Source organism: Dasypus novemcinctus, chromosome 6 (genome assembly GCF_030445035.2).
Source record: "Dasypus novemcinctus isolate mDasNov1 chromosome 6, mDasNov1.1.hap2, whole genome shotgun sequence".
Classification (NCBI taxonomy): Eukaryota; Metazoa; Chordata; class Mammalia; order Cingulata; family Dasypodidae; genus Dasypus; species Dasypus novemcinctus.
Window position 1 is genome coordinate 133,351,554 of NC_080678.1, and position 14,696 is coordinate 133,366,249.

The 14,696-nt window shown below is 50.4% G+C and overlaps 1 protein-coding gene across 11 annotated transcripts in view; it reads right to left on the reverse strand.

The window, feature by feature from the left end:
* Positions 1-714: 714 nt before the first annotated feature.
* Positions 715-14,696, reverse strand: part of LOC131278845 (uncharacterized) — a 146,177-nt gene continuing 132,195 nt past the window's right edge. For all 11 annotated transcript variants that reach the window (XR_011649139.1, XR_011649138.1, XR_011649137.1 and 8 more), the window contains one exon: positions 715-3,541. The gene's annotated coding sequence lies outside the window, so the exon portion shown is untranslated. The remainder of the gene's footprint in view (positions 3,542-14,696) is intronic.

Genomic DNA, 14,696 nt, shown 5'->3' on the forward strand with positions numbered 1-14,696 from the left:
GCATGTGGCCACTTCAGCAACAGTTAATTTCTTGCTAACCATCTCAGAAATACGCCTGGCACTTTTTGGACCCACTCCCCTGATGTCATGACACGAAGGTGGAGGCCAGAGGCCACATGAAATTGGCCTTGTCCTACAGTGACCAGCACAGAAAGGGTGTGAGGGATGGAGGAGAACAAGCCTCAACATGTGCAGAACCGGAAGCTGAACTGCAGAACTTTTTCAGTCACTGCAAATGAATACTCTTAATTCTGTTCTCAAAAACAGAACCCCATCAAAATGGAACTTCTGTCCTGTCAGGAATATATCCCATATATTTTCAACACCCCACACAAGACTTTTCTTCTTTGGATGGGATTCACTGAAATTGAGTTTATTAGAGTTTCCTGTTTGTAGCACAGAGCCCTGCTGCAAATCCATCTCTGTACGAATGTGCATGTTTTATCCATCCTAACTATCAATAATAAAAAGGGATTCCAACAAGCCAAGCTAGAAGAATCACTATGTTATTTTTATTATCCCTAGTGAAAATATTGTTTAAAAAATGTTATCCTATGACAGGTAATCAAAGAGAATGTCATCAAAAATTGGAAAGAAAAAAATTATTCCTGGGTTTTGGGGAGTAATTAAGATATTATTTTCTGGCTTTTATGATATTTGCTTTTAAGAAGTTGTGTTATAGACCAGCGATATTGACCAGACTCAGACTTTGAATAAAAGTTCCAATTGAGAGCTTTATTAGCTGTACGGCGACTGCCTCGTCCTCCGCAAAGGAGAGAGCAGCCCCGAGTTTCAGGGAAGAGGTGTTTTCATAGCCTTTTAGGAGGGGGAGGGGGTTTACTAGTAAGTGAGCGAGCAAGCAGGCACAGAAGCGGAACACTGCGGTTAGCTGAAGGTAGCGTATCTATTTTTTTTCCTTTAAGAAAAGCCCCTTCTTGTGAGCAGCCCCATGTTATTTATTGACACTCTCCTTGGAGGCTGCCTTAAGTTATTTATTGACACTCTCCTTGGAGGCCGCTCTAAGTTATTTACACTCTTTTTAGGTGCAGCCCTAAGTTGTTTACACTCTTTTTTATGAGCAGTCCTAAGTGATTTATTTATCTGAAGGCACTTGCAATTCCTATTTCCTAATGTAGTCCTATTCCTATTTTCCCAATGTGGCCTTACCCTTACAGTTGTACGTTGTTGTGATTTTATTTTCTCATTCTAAGTAAATATTCACTTGCGCACCATGTTTTATGTTTGTAACTTTGTATATTTTTTCTTAAAAAGGGACCACAAAGCCTGTACCTGCCCCCACCTTCTGCTTTTCACTTCAGAGGTTTTAATTCCTCCTAATGACTAAGAACAATGACCACCAGGGGCTAAAATTCTATGTTGAAAATGGTTTTGATTGAATAACCTTGTCATCTGACCTGCTGCTAGTGTGGCTCCGGGTTGAATTCTTTGAACCTGGCAGCTTCCTCTATTCCCTTTGGAATTTGGCTGCAGGCTGCTCAGACCAGCCTCTGTAATTATTGGAAACATTCTGGCTTTTGTTATAAACTATTAAACTGAATACCGGCTTCCTGAGCTCATTATCAGATTTCTCAGCATTCCCCGTTCTCTGTTTATAGAAGCTTCTGGAATTCATGTCACATTCCATGTAAGATGTGTGTTTGTGGCAAGGGGCAGAGTCATTAATTCATATGATGATGTTCCCATAAAAATAAGGGGAGCAGAATATGGCTCAAGCCGTTGAGCACCTGCTTCCCACACAGGAGGTCCTGGGTTCTGTTCCTGGTGCCTCCTAAAAACAAACAAGCAAACAGATGAAAATACCAACTCAGGGGAGCTGATGTGGCTCGGTGGTTGAGCACCAGCTTCCCCCATACGAGGTCTCAGATTCAATCCCCAGCCCCTGGTACCTCGAAAATAAGAAAAAGAAGAAGATCATGCCAAGGAAGAAAATGGCCTTCAGGGCACAGAAATCCTACCTGGTGACAAGGTAGTTTTAAGCCATCTTTGTTTTGTGAATCTGATGACTGCCCAGCTATAATTAAGAAACTGTCCCTGATAGTGGGGAAAACAATTTAAATATAAAATACTTACATAAGGGAACTGTAGAACTTTATGACTTTGCAAAATACCAGTTTTTCAAAATTACTTTCTTAGGTTATTGCATTTCTAAGAATATATTAAAATAAATGAGATTGGAAATTTTGAACAATTAAATATGCTGTCAATAAAACAGAACAATGAAATAGTATTGAATCAATTCAGTAATTAAAATTCTTCAAATATTCTTTTAATTGAATTAAAATAATTCCAATAAATAAAACTCCAAAAAAAATAACAAAATATAAATATCGTTTATATTTCAAGATGGTTAAAGTATAAGAAAAAATAAGTTCCCTGATAATATAAAGGCCACTTGAATGTTCTGACTTAATGAAATTATATTAAATTATTATGTATTTTAGATATAAACATTTTTTTCCTAAAGGCAAAAAAACATTTATTCTGAAACTACTTACTATTCCCTTCCTGGGTATGGGAAAGGAAAATTTAAAAGGAAAATGTTTCAAAACCACGAGACTCCACTCCATGTAGACAAGTGTGACCGTTATTTCCATGGGTCAGCTTGGCTAGGGGATGGTGTCTAGTTGTTGTGTCAAGCACGCACTGGCCTGATGGGTACTGTGAGGGCATTTATCAGATGAATTTGCATCTATAATGAGTTGATTGCATCTACAAGGGACTGCATCTACCATCAACAAAGGAGATTGCCTTCAGCAATGTGGGGACTCTCTTCATCCAGCCAGTTGGAGGTCTTAAAAGCTAGGGATGAGGATTTCAGAAATCAGAAAGAGGAACGTCAGCCTCTACTTCAGTCAGCCAGCTTCCCCTGGGGAGTTCAACTTCACCTTGGTCAGAGTTTCCTGTGTGCGGCCACCCTACAGAGCTGAGCCAATGCCTATAATACATCCCTTTATATATATCTGCTCAATTCTGCTTCTCTGGAGAACCTCATAAAAGCACCCTCTCCTCTCCCATCTCCCTCATTCTCCCATGCTCTGAACACTGATGTATTCCCCAGATTGAGAAAACTTTACCCAGAGGGAAAGAGTATCCCCTTAGGTGGGTGTGGGTGGGAGGGTGGGAGAATTAGAGAAGAAACAGCCTCCTGGGAACCTCTCCAACCCCCCTGCTGGACTTCTGAACCTCCCACCGGGCATCAGAATGTCGGTTCAGGGACAGGCTATCTGCACGCCGTGCATCTGGTAAGGGAAAGCTCACGTTCCCATTCTGCCTTGAAGGGGCAAGGGCTCAAAGGCAAGCGAGAAGCTTGCGTCCTTATCACCCGAGCCGCCCTCACGTGGGTGGAAGCCATCCCAATCTCACCACTGAAACTGCAAGGTTGCGATTCTGCTGGCATTTCTCACTTGGTAGACGATGATCCGCTTGGCACAGATCCCCAAGGCCATCTCCCGTCCCAGCCGCATCTTCTCTGGGAAAACTTGATGGACCAGCATGCCGTAGTCTGGTGCTGCTGAGCGAACTGCAGCAAGACAAGGCCAAGATTTGGCAGAGGCAGGCACACAGGTTTAAAACGATGGGTTTCAAACTACTCCAAGAAAACACGTGCTTAGGTGTTCTGGGAGAAAACAGCAAGAAAAACAAAACAAGAGTAGGTTTGCCAGATAGGTTTAGGAAACACTGAGCTAAACAAATTTTCTTGCTACAGAATCTCTCCATGCATCTGACAGGGAATGTGCAGGGTGAATCTCCAAGTGCATTTTCCTATTTCCTACATTTTTAACCCAAGGAGTCTCTTTTTTCAAGAGTGTCTACTAAGGGCACCAGGCAAATGGTTATTATGGAAATGGTACAATAGAAAAACAGTATTCTGAGCAAGGTTTTAGAATTCAGACTCTTCTCAGCCATGGCAAGGTAATGGAGTCCTTCTTCCCACTTGTGTCAACTTAAGTCCACAGCAGTATTTTCTGCTTCCCTCCCCACACACAAACACATTACAGATGGAGAAACTGAGGCACAGGCCTAGAAAGTGATGTCCCAGATCATGAGCATGGCTGTTAGAGCAAGATGAGCCATAAGCACTCTGCAGAGAAAGTGACCAGTCCCCTTTGCCCCAAGATCTGTCCTCAATTTACCAAGTTAGAAGACTCTATTTTGTCAGGGTCTCCAGGGTCGTTCGGTGCTGGGGACTGCATCAGACCAACCGAATTCTTAAAAGAGATAAGAGTATAAACCTGATGCAAATGGCTTTTGTTTGAATGGTAGCCGAGGCTCTAGTGGGGGCTCCCCCATCTTCATATCCACCTGGAAGGCAAAATGGGGTTCTTATGGCTAAGAGACTTAAAATGGAGTCTGATCAGATATCATAAACCGCCAAGGTCTGCAAAACTATGAGCAGTGATGTTTCTGAGAACAACTGGACACCGGGAACCAACCGCACGGTGAAGAAATCAGTAACTGTGGACCTTAAAGGACATTCAGAAAGCCCCCAAACATCCACCGATCCTAATTCTTTACAAACAGCTTACATAATCTTCTTTTTCTTGAAAACTCCTTTCTTGAAAACCCCAAGGTGGGACACAGCTTGGGGTGCTCCCTGAATCTGTGCTCCCTGAATTGCAATTCTAAGACCCCCAATAAACTCTTTTGTTGCCTTGCAGCTCGGTCTGTAATTTCTCGGCCAACAGGTGACTGAGGACGGCCCCCTGCAAGGGTTATTTCATATAAGTGGAGTCATACAATATTGTCCTTTTCTGTCTGACATTTCACCCAACATATGTCTTCAAGTTTCATCCATGTTGCAGCATATATCAGAATTGCATTCATTTTTATGGCTGAATAATATTCCATTGTGTGTACAAATTTTTTTACCCATTCATCTGCTGAAGGACACTTGGGTTGCTTCTACTTTTTGGCTATTGTGAATAATGCTGCTATGAATATTGGTGCTCACATGTCTATTTGAGTCCTTGCTTTCAATTCTTTAGGGTCTATATTTAAGAGAGGAATTGTCAGTTCATATAGTAATTCTAGGTGTAATCTTTAAAAGAACCACCAAACTGCTAAATTGTTTTCCACAGCATTTCGTATGACCACCAGCAATGCACAAGAGATCCAGTTCCTCCATATCCTCATCAACCCTTACTACTGCCCATCTCTCTGATTAGTCATTCTTGTAGAGGTGCAGCAGTATCTCATTGTGGTTTTGATCTGCATTTCCCTCATAACTAATGACGGTGAGCATCTTTTTATGTGCTTATTAATCATGTGTATATCTTCTTTGGAGAAATGCCTATTCCTTTGCCCATTTTTTATTGGGCTGTTTTTTTTTTTGTTGTTGAGTTATAAGAGTTCTTTATATATTCTGGATATTAAATCTTTATTAGTCACATGATTCATAAATATTTTGTCCCATTCTGTGGGTAGGCTTTTCATTCTCTTGATCTTGTCTTTTGATGTACGAAAGTTTTAAATTTTAACAGAATCCAATTTCGCTTTTTTCCTTTTGTTGCTCATGTTTTCAGTAATGTATTTAAGAAACCACTGCCTAATCCAAGGTCTTGAAGATTTGCTACTATGTTTTCTTCTGAGAGTTTTATAGTTTTAGCTCTTAAAATTAGGTCTTTGATCCCCTCTGAGTTAACTTTCCTATTTGGTGTAAGGTAAGGGCTCTGCTTCATTCTCTTGCATGTAGATATTCAGTTTTCTCTATACCATTTGTTGAAGTCATTACACTTTTTAATGGTTTAGTATTAATTTATTTTTTAATTATAAAGAAGTATGACATTTTTCAGTATTCAGAGTCCCAAAATCCTTAAGCTTGCTAAGCATTTTGTATGTGGTATTTAATCTTCATGACAATCCTAAGAGATAGGGGAGCTATCTCTTTTCAGATGAGAAAATGAGGGACAGAAGGGTTAAGTACCCACAAAAGGTCACACAGCTTTTAAGTGGTGGACTGGAAATGTGTGTCCCTTTGTGCCTGAGTCTTCTCTTTTAACTACTGAAACGCAGGATATCCAGAACATTTGGAGAGATAGGCAAACATAAGTAATGTCACCAAGGACATGCTCAATCTGAGAAAGCAAAATAGCATTGTCTGTGCCTGCACACCCTCTCGATTAAGGAATTTTCTGAGACGTCACTTCTTGTCCATCATGTGCTGCTATTGCTGGTGTACTTCTCAGAGACGCTGCATCTCCCCGTACTTCAGGGCATCTCACTACCATGCCCACTTCTCCCTACAGCTGGCAGCCAAGTTGGCACTGGAACCAGGCTCTCCTGGCTCCCAGCCTATATAGAACCTTGTACTGGAAACCATAGGGAACAAAATGGACTATTTCCAGATTGTCATCAAGAGTCACAAGAAGTCCTACCCTTTGACCCTATAATTCCAACTGGAGAATCTCCCCTAAGAAACTAGACTGAAAAATCTCAGCACCACCGTTCATAGGCTGTTCAACACAGGGTTGTTGACCACAGCTGAGGCTTTTGGGAGTGGGGGGGAGACTGGCTCTTGAGGGGAGAGTGATTTCCTCAAGCCTCTCCTGCCTTAAAAAGGCTTACCAGGTGACCCTTACAGAGGAGCTTACAGAGCATGGAGGGTCACCCGGGGAAGGCACAGTTGTGATGCTAAGTGTAGCACAGGGCTGGGGGAAGCAGGCTCCAACCAGTGTGATGCCAGTAGTGTAAAAACAAAACTCACCAACGGAAAAAATGTTTGTAACATTCCACAACCCCTGATTCTGTAGACAAAGGGTTCTGCGGTTGAAAAAGCCTGGAAAACACTGAGTTAACCTTCAACAGAGTATTCTGGGGTTTTGATATGCTAATGTCGTTGACAATCTTGGAGTTGGGATTATGTCACCCAAACTGGACTTCTGCCAAATCTACTTCTGGTGTGAAATAATGAACTAGCAGAGTCAATCGTCAGTGAACCCAGGGCCACAACAGGCGTCTGTTTCAAGAAAATGCCATCCGAGAATGGCTTCTTTTTCTCTTTAATGAGAAAACAGAGCCGTGAGGAGATACACTTGAATAACCCAGTGACTGTTCATGGAGTAACGGGGTCCTGGGAGGAGCCAGCGTCCTCACAGTACTGGCAGCCGGGGGAGGAGAGGAGACCATCCAGAAATGATGCCAGTGCAAGGTGCCTTTGCAAGGCCCCCACACAATTTAGAAAGGCCCGTAGCCTTGGACCCAGAAAGTCCACTCGTGGGATTCGGTGCCTAAGGAATGAAGCAGGCAAGCACTGGCTAAAGATTTAGGTACCAAACACCAACTAGCAAAGCTTTTGGAAAAAGACCTTGACCAAAAGGAGGAACTATTAACTACAAATGAGTTTTTATGGCTGAGAGGTTTCAAAATGAGTCCGGAGGTCACTCCAGAGGTTACACTTTTGCACGTCTCAGCAGGATCTCATTGACAGCCACAGTGAACAGTGCCTCAAACGGCACAGATTCTGAGGGCTCTAGAGATGCAGACACTAGAGGCAGGGCAGACAAGCCTCATGGAAGCAGAGTGGGCATCACCACCCCAAATCCTCAAGACTGAGGAACAAACAAACAGGGGGAATGCAGCTATGGACTAAAATAGACTTACTATTACTCTAGTAGTGGAAGACCTTAGAACATTCATGTGAAGTCAGTGGCCACCTGAGGTTCTGAGGGGAGGGAGAGGGAAGAACAGGGGTAATGTGGGCATTTGGGGGACATTGGAATTGTCCTGCATTATATTGCAATGGCAGTTACAGGCCATTATACATTTCATCAAAACCTATAAAATTGTGCAAAATGTAAAGCATAAACCATATTATAAGCGATAGACCATGGTTAGTAGCAGTGCTTCAATATGTGGTCATCAATTGTAACAAAGGTACCACACTAATGAAGGAAAGGGTGGGAGGGGGAGGGGTTGTAGTATATGGAAATTCCGTATTTTTTTTTTAAATTTCTCTCCTCTTCCCCCCCCCAGCCCCCCATTGTCTGTTCTCTGTGTCTATTCATTGCATGCTCTTCTTTGTCCACTTCTGTTGTTGTCAGCGGCATGGGAATCTGTTTCTTTTTGTGGCATCATCTTGCTGTGTCAGCTTGTGTGCAGGGCCATTCCTGGGCAGGCTGCACTTTCTTTCGCACTGGGTAGCTCTCCTTATGGGGTGCACTCCTTGTGCGTGGGGCTCCCCTACGCAGGGGGCACCCCTGAGTGGCACTGCACTCCTTGCGCACGTCAGCACAGTGCATGGGTCAGCTGCACATGGGTCAAAGAGGCCCGGGGTTTGAACCGCGGACCTCCCATGTGGTAGACGGATGCCCTACCCATTGGGCCAAGTCTCCTTCCCTCCTTATATTTTTGATGTAACATTTATGTAATCTAAAGCTTCTTTTAAAAAAAAATTTTTTTTTTAAAGATTTAGATAGAAAACTGTTAATCTCGGTATTGTCTAAGTCTATCCCAGACTGGAAATAATTTTGTATGTCAAATAATAGAGCCTTGAAGGGAAAAATTAGAGGACACTGTGTGCTGATTTGAAATAAGTTTTCAAAAATATTCATGATGTGCGAATATAAGAATACGCAAAAATGTGAACATAAAATAAGCCCAATTTAAATACACTTGCATATTCACATGGGATTGCACAGGACACGGCAAGCAGGACTAATATACTGGAAGGCAGTTGTGCTGTCTTCAGGTGGAGGGATTATCTTGCTGTATTTCCTTTTCTAACCAAGGAGAAGAAGAGGACTCTGTTGAGCCCACATGCCCCCAAGCGAGAAGGATGGCAGTGGGCTCTGGGGTGCGGATGGCAGAGCTCCCCTCATTTGTCTCTCTGTGCACCTTGGGCAGAAAGAGCAGGCCTCACTCCAAGCAGCCTACACAGGGGAATAAAGACCGCCTGCAAATTAAGTCAGATCCACTCAGTATCTCCCATGAGAGACTGAAACAAATAAGACAGGTTTCCTGCATCTTTGCTGATGAGATGGTGGCTTCCCTTCTATGCATTTTCCATCATTTGGATGGGGAGGGGGGGATGCACACAGTGAGCCGGTGACACAAAGCCAGGGTCTGGGGGCAGCAGCCGCCCTGCAGTGGCCTCCCAGAGGGCTGATGGGCTCAGATGGTTCTGGAAGGCCGCTTGTCAAGGGAACGCTGAGCCCTCTTGGGAGAGCACACCGAGGCGGGAGCAGGCAGCTGTGTCTGTCGGTGTTCTTAAATGACGTGATGGCCGGCTGGCCCCTGCTAGGAGCTGCCCACGGGTCTGCTACGTCGCGCAGTGTTTCTACCGCCATACACCGAGAAATGCGTACACCCTGCAGCTCCCTTTGAAGCCAATCCCAGCCAGTTCCCCAGCTGTGGGGAATACAGAGTTCCCTCCCAGTCGCTGCCCAGCTCTGCCTCCACTGCCCCTCTCCCCCACTCCCCCAGCCCTGCACGCAGTACTAACCAGTGTGATTGTTGCTATCGTTAGGGCACTTATTATGTACCATTGCATGCTTCTGGTACACTTCTGTCCTCTCCGGGGCACTTGGGACTCTTTTTAGTCCCTGCTCCCACCACCCCGGCCCAGTGGCAGTGAGATGTGCAGTAAGCAAAGCCACATGCGTGGGGCAGGAGGGCCACTGCCCTTCCCAGGACAGTGGGCAGAGAGGGGCCCAGAGCCACCGTGGGGTCCCAGACCCCATGGGTGTGCTGTGCTGAAGCCACAGACTTGGAGTTCCCAGCCCAGTTCTGTGCCGTAGCTGCCCTGTGCGTCATCTCTGAGAAATGTGGCCTCCCCACCACAGGAAAATGGCTGGGGCCACTTCTCTCAGGCGAAGAAAGGCCCTCTGGCATCCACTCCCATCCCCCAAACCCCGCCCATCTCCTGGGGTCATCTCCCCTGCCACCTGCTTCCAGAAGCTTCCCCCTGAATCCCGGGGGGACGGAGCAACCTTGCTCGTCCCTCTTTGTGGGTCCGAACCCCCCAGAGAAGGCGCTGGGTCGGGGCAGCCGCACTGCACCCCCTCAACAGACCGAAGGGCGCCCATGGCCTTACCCGCAGGAACTCCAGCTCAGCCTCTGCCCTGCCGAGTGCTGCGGTGACACGGCGCATTTCTTTTTTTTTTTTTAAGATTTATTTATTATTATTTATTTCTCTCCCCTTCCCCCTCCCCACCCTGGTTATCTGTTCTCTGTGTCTATTTGCTGTGTCTTCTTTGTCCGCTTCTGTTGTTGTCAGTGGCACAAGAATCTGTGTTTCTTTTGTTGCGTCATCTTGCTGTGTCAGCTCTCTGTGTGTGTGGTGCCATTCCTGGGCAGGCTGTACTTTCTTTCGCACTGGGCGGCTCTCCTTACGGAGGGCACTCCTTGTGCGTGGGGCTTCCTTATGCGGCGGACACCCCTTCATGGCAGGCACTCCTTGCGCACATCAGCACTGCGCGTGGGCCAGCTCCACACGGGTCAAGGAGGCCTGGTGTTTGAACCGCGGACCTCCCATGTGGTAGGTGGATGACCTAACCACTGGGTCAAGTCCGCCGCCAACGGCGCATTTCTGAGACATCCACTCACCCCTGGAGCGCCATCGTCCCCCGGATCAGGCTGGCGGGAGGTAACCTTCCACTCGGAAGGACGCCTTCCTCTCTGCCTGCTGCACATGAGATGCAGAGAGAGGGCAGGACCAGAGCAGAAGGTGGGGGCCCCACCAGGGCCACAGGAGGGAGGTCCCTTGTGGGGGAGACCCACCCGGGGGGCCTCTTCTAGCACACGACAGGAAGGAGACCCCCTCCAGCCCTCGGGTCTATGGGGGGTCCTCAGAACATGTGAGCCTCCAGGATCCTCACCTACCCACGAGAAAGGCACTGCTTTACGGCCAATGCCGGGATGGACAAGTGCAGATATGGGAAGTCGCTCCACAAGCTGATGGAGGTGACTGCGGCAAGTGACGGAAACGAAGCCTGCCCACCCGAGCCCTCCCACGTTCCCTGCTGCCGGCCACACTGCCTCCCAAGTGGCACAGGAGTAACCCAGGCCCGAAGCTTTCTTTTCTCTTTGCACACACACCCCTGTCCTTGGCTCCTCTTTGGGGCCTTCGCCACAGTCCCATCTGTCCACGGGAAGGTGTCCCACAGCTGCCCCTGGAAGACAGAGTGCTGGGCCCCTGCCCCCACGGCCTTCACCCCCAAGCCTGCCCTCTAGGGAACCCGAGGCCGGAGCACCCTAGCAGTGGCTGGAGGGGCAGCTTCCCGGGGATCCCCAACTTTCCTGCCCACGCTCCGAGGATCAAGGCGCTGAGGGAAAAGCCGCCCCCCAAGGCACCTGCAGCTGAGGGGAGCTCTGAGCTGGCCGCTCCGGAGTTCACCTGCCCTTGTGTCCTAAATCAGCCAACCGTGGCCTCAGGCCGCCTCCCAGCCTGGCCTTGCCAGGACAGTTCCCAGGGGCTGAGGGCGACCTCCCACAGGAGAGGCTGCTGCGAGCCTTCTCAGGAAGGGGTGAGCCAGGAGAGGAGATCGGGGACACAGCCCGTGTACCCTACATCCGCAGGCTCCTGGCGTGGCCCCCGGTGCCTGCGGCCTGAGAATCCCCAGCTGGACGGCCTTGTGGGGTCTGAGCTCAGCTCAGAGGGAAAGAAATTGCCCTGCCTTCAGGCCCCTTGACCTGGCATCTCACTGCCAGCCATATGTCCTTGAGAAGAATTCCACGTGGAACTGGAAAAGCTCCGGGCATAGAATATTTATTTCTATGTCACATACCCAAGAGAGATGTCGGGCAACTCCAATGGTATAACAACCAGTGTCACTTCCAGGGTGCTTAGCGGGGCCAACACCCAACAGTAAGGGAACGGAGAGCGGGCAAAGCCCACCCACCCGCGTAGGATGTCGCACAGCCTCTCCCGGCGGTCACTAGGAAGGCCTCGGGGACACAGAGCACGCTGCGTGAGAAAGCAGGATGCAAAGCGAAGGTGGCGGTGCTGACTACTGGCCACACGTGCCCGCACGTGGCCGGCGGCCGGGTGAGTATGCAGAGAGAGCCAAGTTGCTCTGCCGGGAGGATGTGATTAAAGAGATTTATTTTTATACTAAATTGTCTCTGTTTCCCTCTTTAAAATGCAAATGTAATCATGACACTCACTGCTTAGAATTCTTTGGAGGCTCCCCATCTCTCACTACATTAGCTTTCAAATTGCTTTCCTTTCCAGGCATCAGAACCGCTTATGAAACCAGCTGGAAGCCCCCCGGGAGGGTGTACTAGACCCGGAACTGAGGGGAGGCGCGCCCAGCCTCAGAAGTCCCCTCAGCCCTGGTCCCCGCGGCCCCCTCAGCCCTGGCCCCTGTGGCCCCCACTGTCCCCTCACCCCTGGCCCCCACGGCCCCCTCATCCCTGGCCCCTGTGGCCCCCGTGGCCCCCTCAGCCCTGGCCCCCATGGCCCCCTCAGCCCTGGCCCCCACGGCCCCCTCAGCCCTGGCCCCTGCAGCCCCTCAGCCCTGGCTCCCACGGCCCCCTCAGCCCTGGCCCCTGCAGCCCCCTCAGCCCTGGCCCCCACGGCCCCCATGGCCCCCTCAGCCCTGGCCCCCACAGCCCCCGTGGCCCCCTCAGCCCTGGCCCCCATGGCCCCCGTGTCTCCCTCAGCCCTGGCCCCCACGGCCCCCTCCTCCCTGGCCCCCGTGGCCCCCATGGCCCCCTCATCCCTGGCCCCTGCAGCCCCCTCAGCCCTGGCCCCTGCAGCCCCCTCAGCCCTGGCTCCCGCGGCCCCCTTAGCCCTGGCCCCCACAGCCCCCGTTGCCCCCTCATCCCTGGCCCCCATGGCCCCCTCAGCCCTGGCCCCCGCGGCCCCCTCAGACCTGGCCCCCGCGGCCCCCTCAGCCCTGGCCCCCACGGCCCCTGCGGCCACCTTAGCCCTGGCCCCTGCGGCCCCTGCTGCTCCTGAGCTGCCAGCCACCAGCCTCCTGTGCCCTGAGCAGCTCAGGGGAGGGGCCGCCTCGGGAGCACCCTGGAGGCCCTCTGTAGCACCCAGCAGAGCTGCCACCCCTGGCCAGGCCTGGAGCTGGTCAGGAGACCGGGACGTGACCCCAGACTTCCCAGCTCCCTTGACCTCACAGAACGTCAAATTTCTCGGCTGCCGTGGAAATAGCAGCAACTGCGCGGGGCTGGTGTAGAGATGAGAAGAGGCCAAGTGCGCAGCAGGCGTCTACCAGTCAGGACTGCGAGGATGACGACCCCACGAGGGGGTCTGCAGCGAGACCACGGGGCCAGCAGGGTGCGTCTCGGGGAGGCCCTGGCTTCCAGGCAGGGGAGAGGTGGAGGCCTGGCAGGATCTGGGCGCGGCGCAGGAGGTGGAAGCGAGGACGGATGGGGCTGAGCGCAGAGGCAGGGGGTGGTCAGCAGGGAACCGGCGGCCCCGGGGGCATCGGCCCTCGGGAAGGAACACGGCCTGTGTCCAGGGCCAGCTCTGCCTCCCCAGCCGTCTCCACAGCCTCGGCCCGCGGTGTCCCCAGACTCAGCACTGGAGCCAGGGCCCCGGGTCTGTCACCACGTGTGGGAATCCACAGGCAGGGGCTTAGCTGCTGGGCCATTTTCTAATAGAGCAGCCCTGTTCCCCAGCACTGCTGCTGGGTGCAGGCGCTGGGGTGTGGGCAGCCAGCAGCCCAAGCCACGCTTTGGAGTGTGTGTGGGGGCTCACACCCTGAGCCAGTGCTTTGGGGTGTGTGGGGGGGGCTTATACCCTGAGCCAGTGCTTTGGGGTATGTTAGGGGGGCTTACACCCTGAGCCAGTGCTTTGGAGTGTGGGGGGGGGGCTTATACCCTGAGCCATTCCAGGTGCTGGTAACTGTACTTGTATCACCACCCTTCACCCTTTATTTCCATTTTACAGATGAAAAGGCTGAGACCCAGAGAAAGGCGGCGCCCATGGTCACACAGCTTCTAACCATAAGAGCAGGATTTAACCCACTCCCCTCTGCCCCGGAAACCGAGGCACTCTGCTCTGCCCCAGGCAGCCTGCTAAGGCTTTGCTAGCACTGCCCTGGGACACACCCTGCCCTGTCCACCTCAGCCACACACAAGGACAGGGCGGGAGGCTGCAGCTGGGATGTGAGCTGAGGAGCTGCGGGCCCCTGACTTAGAGCACCCTCAAAATGTGCATGCCCTTGTCCTCCCAAGGCCCTGAATGTTGCAGCACAAGGGCAAGCCAAGTCACTGTCCCTGCGGGCTGGAGTGACAGGGGCACCAGGGCGTCAGCCTGGGTGGGAGGGACCTGGGACTCCAGCTCCGGTTCCCACAAGCACGGCCGTGATGTTCCTGATGGGTGACTTTCACCCACCGTGTCATCCCCTCCAGGAGCCCAGTACTTCATCCACTCCCTAGAACAACAGCTCCTGAGCAAACTGGCCAAGCTTCGGGCACAGTTGGTGCCAGGCAAATGGCAGAACAAGACAGACAGCACCCTTACAGGACCCTCCCTGAGGGTCCATGCTGATGGGAGAGAAGGACAATCACAAGACAGTAAGGGAAGTATAACGCCAGGTGGTGATCAGTGCTACAAAGAAAAATGCAGCAGCGTAAAAGGATGAGGAGGAGCCTGGAAGGCTCCAGAACACGGCAACTTTGGAAGATGTCCTAGGAGCAGAGCAAGACTCTACTGGTAAAGTCTAAAAGGTGTTTATAAAATTGCAGTCCATAACCCATTAGTAAGTGATAACATCAGT